Genomic DNA, 13,019 nt, shown 5'->3' with positions numbered 1-13,019 from the left:
ACCAAGTTAACTTCATGCATTTCTAATAGCTACACATACCTTCTGGTGCACTCCTCACTAGCCAAACCAGTACACAAGGAAAGTAGCCATGTTTAAACTAGCATGTAAGTAGCCATGTTTAAACTGTTATAGGTATTGACATGTTTAAATGCTGTATGTACGTGAATGTGTATATGTGGATAAATGTATATGTGTGATTATGTTATATGTATGTTATATTTGTGTATTTTAACTGTACACACGTTTCAGCACATTTATGGGCCCCAGGAAGACTAGCAACCACATTGTGGAAGCTAATGGGGATCCAAATAAATAAACAAATAAACAAATGTGCTTATGGAAGATTACTCCATCTGGCTCTGACCTCATGGGGGAGGGAGGGAACCTAGTATGTAAGTTTTCTTCTTATGTTTTGTCTTTATTTTTTTGAGCCCTTTATATGGTACTAGAAATAAGATGGTTTATGTATGGTTTATGTAAATGATGTATGGTTTAGAGTTGAAATGTCATGACAGTCTTGTCACCTCTTTGTAATTGATAGGTTTCTCCCTAAAATGTTTTTTCCCAAAAATAGGAGGAGCTAAGGCCTATAAAAGAGGCAGCCATTTTATGGGAGAAAGCGGGTGTGGAGAGGTTGAATCTTGTTTGTATGTGTGGGCCTGTACATCGGCATAGCCAACTTACATTTGTGTGTTGTCAACAATTTTGATTTATTTTCTTTGGTATTATAATTTTTTTATAATCTGTTTTTTCTATTACTTCACTATTGCCATTGGATATTGATATTTTTTGCACCTTTGGAATTAAAATTTCTGCCTTTGTCACGTCATTTACACCTCTGGCCGCTGGTAAATTCTAACAGGATACTCAAATGAAATAATCATGGAGTATTATGAAAATTAAGATCTATTATTAATAAAATGGGGCAATAGGGCAAACTGAAATCACTCAGATCTCAAATGTGTCACTGATCTATAAGAGCACAAAATCTCTTTCTGAACTCTATAATTATTAAGAGTGCAGATTAATTTAGATGGTTTTATTTCAGATGCAAGTGTGACGATGTTATTTCAGATCCTCCTTTGAGCAGCTGCAGTTTCAGTTCAGTCACTGTGACTCTGACTGACAGAGGTTTTTGTACGACTCTTTATCACTGTGTGAATGTATAATCACTCTCACAATCACCATCAGAATCTGTTCTGCAATGGAAACTCAGACAGTAATAATGTCCAGCATCTTCAGTCTGGACTCCACTGATGGTCAGAGTGAAATCACTGTTAGATCCACTGCCACTGAATCTAGATGGAGTTCCTGACTGGAGGGTGTTTGTGTAATAAATCAGGAGTTTAGGAGCTTCTCCAGGTTTCTGTAAGTACCAGGCTAAGAAATCATCATTGTACACATCTCTGCTGGTTTTACATTTGATATTCACAGTTCCTCCTGGTTGTTCTGCTGTTATTGAGGGACTCTGAGTGACGGTGATCTGTCCTCTACACTCTGAAACACAACAAGAAGAAAATCAGCAGAATAAATGAAAGATCTTTGCTAAAACAAGTAAATGTAAAGCAGTAAATGCAGTGAAAGTGAGTGTCACCGTTGAGGAGCAGCAGCAGAGAGCAGAAGATCAGTGTGTGTGTCCTCATCTTTACTGGGAATGAGTGAAACTGAAGGACAGAGATGTTGGATGAACAGTCTGACTGACAGACGCTGATATTGAGCTTCAGTCTCAGGGGTGGGACACAAATTCAAAGCCGTTTCCTCTCAAATGAGTCTCAGTCACGACAGAAGAGCAGAAATGAGGAATATGACAATGATAAGAAGTTCATTTTCCCTCATCAAACACTCAATAATAGTTTGTTTCTCTGTGATTCACTCTCAGCAGCAAACTGGATGTTGGCAGTAAATCATCAAATCAGTTTAAAAATAACTGGTAAATATTATTAATTATTATCAATCTAAGGTGGAAACAGGCTTGAATTTATATTTCTTTTGGACTGTTCTTCATCTTTTTTCTGATCTGTCGTCTGCTCTGCTTTGTGTGTTTCATACACAACTGTACGTGTGCTTTATCATTCAGTCATATTTTTATTACAATTCAATCAACATAGTTTGAAATAAAAGAATAACTTCATGTGTTTGATTCCTTTTGTGATTGTGAATAGTCCTCTATTCAGATTTTTTTAAAATATATAAATCCATAAACAAAGTAATAATTCCAGTGCTCAATAGGAGGGAGAGGCTTAGATATGTATCCGCCTTATTGATCAATGCAGAAATAAGTGTTGACTTATTCACTGAAACCAGTGTTTATAATTAAGATAATACATTAAAATAATATGGTAAGAAATACCAGTTTGCAATATCATGATGCTGTTCATCTCACACTAACAAATCAATGCATTTTCATCAAAAATATCAACGCATTGTAGTGAGAATGCGCTGCTTTGTGTTTATATAGCTCAATAAGCAACATCCATATGCAGAATTATCTTATTAATGATCAACTAAATGCTGTGAGAATATGAGCTAATGTCTACTGCAGATATAGATCTTCATACATGTGAATAGGGTTGTTCTGAAGGGAATGAGCCAGTAGAGGTCAGTGATTATCTTCATTATCTGTCAGTGATCCTCTTCTTTGAGCGGATGATGAACTGCTGGATCATCAGGATGAGAGTCGAGGTCTAAGAGCAGCGCTGGCCTTCACTGGTGTGTGTTCATACAGGACTGTGTGTGTTTATCAGTGTAAGTTGATACTGTACTGACTGATTGATAAGGAGCAGAACCTGCCTGTAGTTTATAAAGAGATTGATCAGAGTTTGATGATTTTATACTTGTAATTTGTCAGTATTGTAGTTGTTTCTTACAGTATATTCCAGTATAACCACATCTTGATCCACATGTTGAGTCTCAAATAAAAGCAACTAATGGAACTTTGTGCTTATTAATCGATGTCCCACAGTGATTATATTCACTAGTTCTCATGAAACTTTATTAAAAGGCTTCAGATGCAGTCGACAGTTAACTTGCTCTTGACTGTATTTGACAGATCCAATATGGCGGATCTCGGTCATATCACTGATCTAGAAGAGCACAAAAGAGTCTCTGGACTGGCACCCAAAAAGAAAATATATTTTCCAATATACTGTATGAATGATCAATATATTAAATGGTTTAACATGTTATATATTTGAAAATATACAGAATAATATATTGTGTTAATATATTACATATCAACTATATATAATAATAATTATATATATGTGTGTGTGTGTGTGTGTGTGTGTGTGTGTGTGTGTGTGTGTGTGTGTGTGTGTGTGTGAACATACATTCACATTTATATGGGAACATGTATGTGCAATATATGTACACAATAATTAATAATATTTTATATTTATTACAGTTTTTCTCGATTGCTTAAACACTATAACCAGGCTTTTGAACTAAAATTTCAAAACCATAATGCCATTTATCAAAAAGCACACCCATTTCACTAAACTATAAACACTATTCCCTGCTTTGACACATGAGTCAGATTTGTTGAACTGTCACTGTAAAACTCTACACACAAATCCCTTCATTTCTCATTGCCTACACCATGTTGTCATTTAGAAAGCACTAGCACTCAATATTGTTCACTCAAGTCAGCACAGCTTCAGCTCAGTTAGCACACAATTACCCAGGTGGAAACACTAAGAGTCAAAATTTAACACACATCAATCAGATCCTTCAATAGATAGATAAAGGGGCCCAAATCAGTTTATTGAGTTTTGGAACAATGGATCCAGAAAGACATGAAGGAAGAGATCGAGGAGGGATAAGGAGGAGGAGGAGGAGGAGGAGGAGGAGGAGGAGGAGGAGGAGGAGGAGGAGGAGGAGGAGGAGGAGGACGAAGGGCAAGAAGACAAGCAGTCTCAGATGAAATTCAAGCCACTCTAGTTGCCCATGTCTTTGTCAATGGTATGACTATGAGGGAAGCTACGAGTAAGGCCAAATTTGAGTTGCTTTACTGTCGCCTTGAGAACCTTCAGGGAGGTGTGGTGGCGAACAGAATTATATCACTGAATAAGAAAAAAACATTTCCAATAGTCTTTGATGAGGTTTATTTTCTTGCAAGAAAAGGCCAGCAGTCGTACAGTCACACAGAGTGACACAGAGTGTGACAGTGAAGGGAGGGCATCCTTCATCCTTTATAGTCTTGACTCCCAGAATGTTATCTTTCTAGGCCAATGATGGTATTTGGAACATTCTTAGATGTGTTCATTATTGTCTCCTTGAGTGGTGGCCCTCCTGTCACCTACCAACACTATTTACCATTCCAATACACTTCCATATTAGAATAAGGTTTGTGTGTGCTCTTTCACTGTCATATGACGGTCACACACATCTTACAGTAAATATGAAAAAAAATAAAAAATTTGAGAGAAAAAAAAAAGAGTAAATTTTTTGTGTGTGTGTAGTACATGAATGAATAAAAATGTGCCAATGTATCCATTGGTTGTGTCTTTTGTGTTCATCATGTGAAAAGGTTTGTGAGGGGGGGAACCACAAGCAACATAACTTACCAGTTTTGGAAATGTTGTTTTGAATTTATTGCACCAGTGTGTTAGACTATGTTGTAGTGTGTGTGATTTTGAGGGCTTGTGTGTCCAGTGTGAGGGCAAAGGTTGGTTTTTCAGCAAGAGTGAATGGTTTTGAGTCTAGAGTTTCATTTTGACCTGAAAATAGGATGTTTGGGGAATTGGGTGAGACGTTATGGATTTGTGTTTACTGTTTTGAGAATATGAGGCATAGTTTCAAGAAATGTGTTTAAGCAATCGAGAAAAACTGTAATATATAGCCATGGTCAATGCATATATTGCAGTATATTGAAAAATATAAGCACTAGTTTCCCATATATGGAAATGTATTATGTAATATATCGCATTATATTTTGCAGTATATTCCCATATATTTTTGTTCTGTAAGGGCAGAGACACTGGTGGACTTTGTCTAGTTGTTTCTCTCACTGTTATTTCTGACCTCTATAATCTAATAAAGAGTTTAATTTAGATGGTTTTATTTCAGATGCAAGTGTGACGATGTTATTTCAGATCCTCCTTTGAGCAGCTGCAGTTTCAGTTCAGTCACTGTGACTCTGACTGACGGAGGTTTTTGTACGACTCTTTATCACTGTGTGAACACCCAGTTACTGATGTAGTGTACACTCATACAGTAATAATGTCCAGCATCTTCAGTCTGGACTCCACTGATGGTCAGACTGAAATCTGTTCCATAATATTCTCCATTGCCAGTGAATCTAGATGGAGTTCCTGACTGTTGTGATCTAATGTTATAAATGAGGAGTTTAGGAGCTTCTCCAGGTTTCTGCAGATACCAGGAGAGACAGTCGCCACAACTCCCCCAAGAACGATGTCCAATTCCTCTGTTAGTTTGACAGTTTATAGAAACTGTTCCTCCTTGAACGGCTGCTTCTGAGGGAGTCTGAGTCACAGAAACCTGGCCTGTAATTTCTGTGAATGACATTTCATGAGATCATTATTACAACAATTATTAAAGTCAGTGTATTCAGTACAAAATCTAGACTGAACATCAAAAGCATATAAATCACATCTTGAGTTATTAATAGAGTAAATGAACCTTGAACAGAAAGAATGAGAGTCCAGATACAGACGCTGATGATCATCATTCTTCTTATCGGTGGTTTACTTTCAGTCTGAATGAAGAAAAGCTGTCAGTGATGAAGTGTTAAACTCACAGCACTATAAACACTCTCACACACTGAAGATCTGATCAATATGCAAACACACTCCACATCATTTCCCTGAAGACAGAAGAAACACTCACATTATGTTTGTGCAACAGCTTTGTATAGATGTTTATTTACTTGTTGCATTATTTTGGGCTGAGCTAAAAACACAATAATGAGTGATTTGATGAAGACACTAAATGTTCTTGATTGACTGTAATAGTGGAGAACAGCTGCGTTCAGCAGAGAGACGGAGGAGAGAAACACCTGTTGTTTGAGCGTCGGTAACTCAGTGCTTGTTTGTTCTTTATCTCTCAACATTTGAGACATGGTTTCCACATTTGTCTGCTAGAAATATAACTCACTTGGACATGTACAACACAATCACAGATTATGTGAGTTATTGTCAAACACAAAGAGGTCGTTGTTGAGACATAACCCTGTCCTGTTGTAACTCAGGCTGGGGATCGATGGAACAATGAGAGATAATTTGCTGAAATAAGATCCACACAATCTAAATGTGTGCAAGAGTGTGTTTGAAGAACAAAGAATAATCAGTTTTTAATAAAGTCAACAATTTTAAGTAACAAAAAACATATTGTATTTTTTTTAAGACTTCAAATTTAACACAAAAACAACTGTGTGTGTGTTTGTGTGTGTGATCATGTGTGTGTTCTCAATTCCTGTCACACAACAGTTCAGTCTCTAGCTATGTTGCCATCCTCCTATTTTATGTGAATTTTGGGATTGACTATCACATAAAAAAACGTCGGATGGAAATGCCGAGATGAACATCAATTCTAAAAATGTGCAGAAAAAATCGTATGTGCTCGACTGAGGTGATAATGTTTTTATCCGATAAGAAGACATGCACATAAACTATAATGGAAACATATTCATAAATCCCTCAATGCGCAACAAAAAACTCACATGATTTTGTCTTAACAGGGAATGTGATTGATAACTGGAATCATCTTAAGGGTTTGGTTGTAATATTTTTAATGAACTGTTAAAACTATCCTCACCGCAAACAGCCGTAACATAGCTAACTGTTTTAGCATGTGGGTTTGAAGTTAGCATGAGTGTAAAGCATCAGATTAAACTAGAGAAATATCTACTTTAGATTATGCAAGTCAAATGTTTCTACAATACAATGATTGTTCGGCAAAATATAATCTTGATAACATTTTTTACTTTTCCTCCTGAAAATTAGTTTTTGGTCATAAAACGTACAATGTTGATCACAGTCACATGACACTTCTCCTGTGAGGTGATGCGGTGTGTGATATTGATGACATCACCATAGCTCTTTCTGACGGGTCAAACTGACAGTGTTCAACACCGGTCTCCCCTAAATGTGATACAAAAATTTATGGAATTCAAGTTGATTCATCAAACCGTTTTCATTAAACCCACGAACAAATTTTACGTAGTGCTTGCGAAAACAGACGTAAGGTTGTATCTCCGCAACGCTTCATCCGCAACGCTTTATCGTATTCAGACCAAACTTATTACATGTCATCACAAGCATGACCTGAGGCTATGATAGTCGACTGATATCCAATTTTACCATATCGGCCATTTTGTCTGTTGGCCATTTTGGTTTGGGTCATCAGCAAGATGCCCTGAAGGAGTGTGAGAAGTTTCGAACCAGCGCCACCTAGTGCTCAAAAGTTATAACAAAATTTCCAAAAAGGCTAATAACTTTTGAATAAATCTGGCTATTGAAATGCCACTGGTCTTATTAGATTCCTTGGGTCAAGCCGAGAACATAGATACCAAGTTTTCCTTATTTGGCCGAACTTCCTGTCCGCTATCTTGATTTTCATTCAAAACCTACTTTTTCAAACTCCTCCTAGACCGTATGTCCGATTTTCACCAAAATCGAATCGTATCATCTCCAGACTGTACCGACTAAAAGTTATGGATTTTGTGTCGATAGACAAAACCGTTTTCGTATAGCGCAGCAGCAAAGTTGAGGCATGATGCCAAAAAGACTATTTAGGCTTTATCTCTGCAATGCTTTGACATATAAACACCAAACTTTGTATGCGTCATTGTCACTTCACTCTGACCACATCACATCAGTTTTGTAACTGCGCCACCTATTGGTCGAAAGTGATAGTCCATTAAATCATATCTTAAATTACTTTAAAACTGATTATTTTTCAGCCATTTCGCCTAAAATCATCTTTAAATGTCTTTAATTGCTCATTGTTGCAGTTGGTCTGATACTTTCAGCAATGTTGGCATGTCTTGTCATCTTATTCTGCTTGGCCCCGATAATTGCTGCTTGCAGCTATATTAAAATATACAGTAATTGTAACTTTATGTCTTTATGTCAATTTAGTGTTATTTTTGTTTCAGGTCTTTCATTAGATCAGGGCTTTAACTCACATTTTATAAGTAACCTTCAGTCAGTGGAGCCTGAACACTCCTGCAGATTCATGATGAAACAAGAACATGCAGCCAAATTATAAATATAGTCTTAGATAAATGTAATAAGATAAAGAGATAAGAAAGTATTTAGTACGTTTAAAACTCAATGAATGCATGTTTCATTTAATATCTATGAATAACTTGACTGTGTGTGTGAAAGTGTGTGAGCAGCTGCAGTTTCAGTTCAGTCACTGTGACTCTGACTGACGGAGGTTTTTGTACGACTCTTTATCACTGTGTGATCACCCAGCCATTGTTGATCCAGTGTGAACTCTGACAGTAATAATGTCCAGCATCTTCAGTCTGGACTCCACTGATGGTCAGAGTGAAATCACTGTTAGATCCACTGCCACTGAATCTAGATGGAGTTCCTGCGTAGTATAGTATTTTCACATGACGAATCAGGATTTTAGGAGCTTCTCCAGGTTTCTGTGAGTACCAGAATATATGATCTCCATTAAGTGAATCACTGCTGGTTTTACAGTTGATTTTCACAGTTCCTCCTGGTTGTTCTGCTGTTATTGAGGGACTCTGAGTGACGGTGATCTGTCCTCTACACTCTGAAACACAACAAGAAGAAAATACACTCAAAACTTTGACAATATACTTGAAGAAATGAATTAATATCAAACTTGTGCTCCACAAACCTTGAGCAAACGCTGTGAGAGTCCAGATGAAGATGATGATGAAGGTCATGTTGATGAAGATTGTTGTGTGTGTCAGTGATGAAGTGTTAAACTCACAGCACTATAAACACTCTCACACACTGAAGATCTGATCAATATGCAAACACACTCCACATCATTTCCCTGAAGACAGTCACTCATTAACGGACACAAAACACAATCACTGAAGTAAGAACAGAGAAAAAATGAATGTTTTTCATAATATTTGATCTTCTACAATAGCCAAGATGTTAAAAAAAAAAAATATTGTTGTTTTATTGAATCCATTCTTTCTTTTGCCCTTGTGAGTTGATTTGGCCCCCTTTCGCTTAAAACAAGAATAGGCTGCAATATATAGTTAATGTGTGTGGCAAAATTTCCCACAACTCTCTGACTGGCTTAAATTCTGTATATGAGACAAGGACCCTCAAGAAGGCACAATCAGTCCTGGCTGACCCAAGTCACCCCCTGAACACCTGATTCATTTTGTTGCCGTCAGGCCGCAGATTCAGTCTGCCTAAATGCAGGACAAACAGACATAAAAACTCTTTTGTCCCTCCTGCTATAGGTTGTTTAAATAAGTCGATGTGAGTTGTGGACTTCTGTGTAGTATTTATTTATTTTTTACCTGATTTTATGGTTGTTGTTTTGTATAATTTGTGTGTTACTTATGTCACATGCTGCTGCACAACGAATTACCCCTCGGGGATAATAAAGACTCCTTGAACCTTGAAAAATTATAGAATTCAATTCAGTTCTGAATAAATCTACAAGACCAACTTCAGCATATTAACCTGAATATCTGCTGTGAGAATATTTTTACTGTAGTTGGAGTGAAACGTCGCTGTTAATCCCCAAATTTTACTCCAAATCCATGTGTGTTCCTGCAGTTTATGAACAGACATGAGGATCATCACACACTTTGTTTAATGTGTCCTTCATCCAAACTTCCTCCTGTTCCTCGTCGAGGTGTGAACTGTGTCTATAACTCTAGTCAAACTCCTGTTGTAAGTTGATTCTCCACATTGAGGATGATTTGTCTCGGTCTGAGGAGGAAAATGCCTCAAGAGTCTCGGGTGATTCTGTAGATCGGCCCGTGATGCTGAACGTCCTCAAGACACTCGACATCATGTATGTTTCTAATGTCAGGTTTATGCATCTTTTACTCTTTATCGCTGAGCATTTGATGTTTTGTATTGATTATCTTTTAATTGATTATGTAATTGGCATGACACATTTACCTGACTAATAATTAATTGTTACATTTGGATTTATTCTGATTAACTCTGAAATGATTAACTCTGGTAGATTACATTAAGTCCATAACACCACAACTCTACACTCAGGTTAGTAACGGACTGGCATTCAGCCGAGGAGGAGCAGAGGAGCACGCCGACTGAAGTTTCAGAGATCCGAATAACACATCGGCATAGTCAATGTATAGACTAATCTAAACAGGGTGAGCATTATTCTAACTAAGTGTACGTGTGAAACCACGACATAATTATACAAAGTTCCCATTAGAAGTAGTTAAGTTAGTCAGCTTAGTCCTAATGGTAATGGTCGTGGCCTCTGGTTAGATATAATCTTACGTTAATTAAGTGTGTTCAGATCTATGGGGACTAAATAACTGATTAAACTGATCAAACACAGATTTAAGATGCTGGTGATTCAGTTTAGAAAGAAGAATATATGAAATCATAAATGCAGAAAAAATAAATAAATAAATAAATAAATAAATAAATAAAATGGTGGAGGATTCAAAAATATCCACTGAAGTGAAAATCAAAAGTGACTGAATTTCTAGATGAAGGATGAAATAGGAAACAGGGGACAAATATGACTTCTGAAAAATCACAATCAAAAAGATCAAAAACTGATGAAGCTCCAGAAAGTGATGTTCAATAAGATCATATTGAGTCGTTTCTACGTGGGTGTGTGTGTGTGTGTGTGTGTGTGTGTGTGTGTGTGTGTGTGTGTGTGTTGTTCGTCTCTTTCTCTGCTGGAGTGTGTGTTCATTTGAGTGTGACGGAGGTTTTTGTACGACTCTTTCACTAGAATGAAACACTGTGGTACACTTTCGGTGGAGGAACTGAACTGGTGATTAGAAGTAAGTCTTTTCTATTCTCTATAAAAATGTTCTCTAATAAGAAAATTTAAATTCATTCATTTTATTTTATTATCAGATTATTTCAGCAAGATAATTATTTGTGATGATCTTAAAATGCCATGAATGAACCTTAAAAACATCTAAAAGATGATCTTATTTGTCAACAAGATAATTCATTTATTATAAAAATATGTTTTTGAAAAACAATTTATCATTGAACTATATTATTATTAACTTAAGTTTTATATTTCAAATTGTTTTTAAATGTTATTTTTAATTTTACATTAATAATTTAATTATTATTGGTAACATTTTATTGTATTTTAATGTAGCCTATGGATTGCAGTATTTTACAATATATTCAATTATTTCTTGATATAAATAATTCTGTCTGTAATTGATAGTAAATTGAACAATTAAGGGTTTTTAAATGCCTCCAAAGTTTAAAAATATAGGCAAAATAAATATAATTGTGTAAGCGTCATCATCAGACAAAGAGAAATGTAGTTAATGTAGTTAGAAATGTGGTTAATTTTGCTGATTGTGATCAAAAGATTGTGTCTTAACAGAGGATTATTAAAAGGTATAGTTCAAACTTTGCTGAAAATTACGGTTTTATTTTTTTTTAAATGATTGAGATTAAAATGTTCTGTAACTTCTTAAAAAAAATCAAATGAATTTTTTTTTGCTTATTTAATTTATTATTATTATTATTTTTTAAATAATTTTATCATTTTATAATTTATATTTTAAATGTCATATTTAATTTTACATGAATATTTAAAACCTTATTATTGCTAACATTTCATTCATTTTATGTATTGACTGTAGCCTACTTTCAAATCTACTAAATTTCTTGTTGATATATAGGCTACATAATTTTGTCTTTAATTATTGGTAAATTTAACAATTAAGGGTTTTTTTTTAAATCCATGACACACAATTTGATAATAGGGCCAATATGAATATAATTTTGTTGAGGTCATCAGACAAAAAGAAACTCAGTTGAAGAGCATTTTGAAAATTAATCATTAAAACTATTTCAAATATCAAAATTTACTGATGTTTATGATTGTGAGTTTCTGAATAGCAGAATATTTTCAAAATTCAATTAATATTGAAATGATCATTTAAATTAGTTTTCTAGATCTTATAACGACATCACAATATAACCATCAATTTACTTGGACAATGTTTTTCAAACTCATTCTGTGGATCATTTGAAATGTAACTTGTATATTTAAAATCAAATGATCATTCATGAATGTGTGTGTGTGTGTGTGTGTGTGTGTGTGTGTGTGTGTTCAGCGGGTCCCTCCGTGTCTCCCTCCGTGTCTCTGCTGTCTCCCTCTTCTCTGCTGATCTCTGGAGACCCCCCCGCTCTGCTCTGCCTGCTCAGCTCTTACTCTCCACAGGGGGCGACGGTGAGCTGGACGCTGGACGGGTCAGAGGTCACCGAGGGGGTTCAGACCAGCGCAGAGAGCGAGCGGGACGGTCTCTACAGTCGCAGCAGCGTCCTGAGCCTCAGCAAAGCACGCTGGGAAGCCGCAGAGCGCTTCGTCTGCAGAGGAACACATGCCGGAGCTGCTCACGAGGCCTCGTTCCTCAAGAGCTCCGAGTGCTGATGTTTCTCCAGTGAAGACCAGCGTATCTGAGCGTCACGTGATTTACAGCTCAATACTGAAGCAGTCTGTCAATGTGCTGCCATTGCTGTTCATTCAATAAAGCTTCATCTGAACGCAAGCGCACATTTGTGTTGGACTGCATCATTGATCAGTGTGTCGTTCCTTCAAAGTCCTGCACTAAAGTTTCAGCGGCTTTTGATTGATTGGAATTAGGGGTGGAACAATAATTACAGTGGATAGTGACAATATGTATCGTATCGTTCACCCAAAATGAAAGTTTAGGAAGTTTACAGGGTTTTCGTGTCACTACTACATTAAACTACTGTATATAATGTTAAATATAATGTATAATAATGCAATAGGGGAATATTTGTGGGTCCTGATAATGCCAAATGTCTGATGTTACCAGTAAAAAGTGGCCGACATTATTT

At 36.2% G+C, this 13,019-nt stretch overlaps 1 long non-coding RNA gene and 1 gene segment (V, D, J or C); one reads left to right on the top strand and one right to left on the bottom strand.

Annotated features, from left to right (window-relative positions):
* Positions 1–1,150: 1,150 nt before the first annotated feature.
* Positions 1,151–1,643, bottom strand: LOC311283994 (Ig kappa chain V region 4135-like). The segment is given in 2 exons: positions 1,595–1,643; positions 1,151–1,497 (listed from the first exon to the last, which is right to left on the bottom strand).
* A 7,949-nt stretch (positions 1,644–9,592) lies between these two features.
* On the top strand, positions 9,593–12,711 carry LOC311284483. The gene is made up of 2 exons (XR_014626226.1): positions 9,593–10,963; positions 12,272–12,711. It is a non-coding gene; the product is annotated as an uncharacterized lncRNA (long non-coding RNA).
* The last annotated feature ends 308 nt before the right edge of the window (positions 12,712–13,019 follow it).

Source organism: Rutilus rutilus (assembly GCF_951802725.1).
Source record: "Rutilus rutilus genome assembly, chromosome: 24".
Lineage (NCBI taxonomy): Eukaryota > Metazoa > Chordata > Actinopteri > Cypriniformes > Leuciscidae > Rutilus > Rutilus rutilus.
This window is presented reverse-complemented; position numbering and strand designations above follow the sequence as displayed.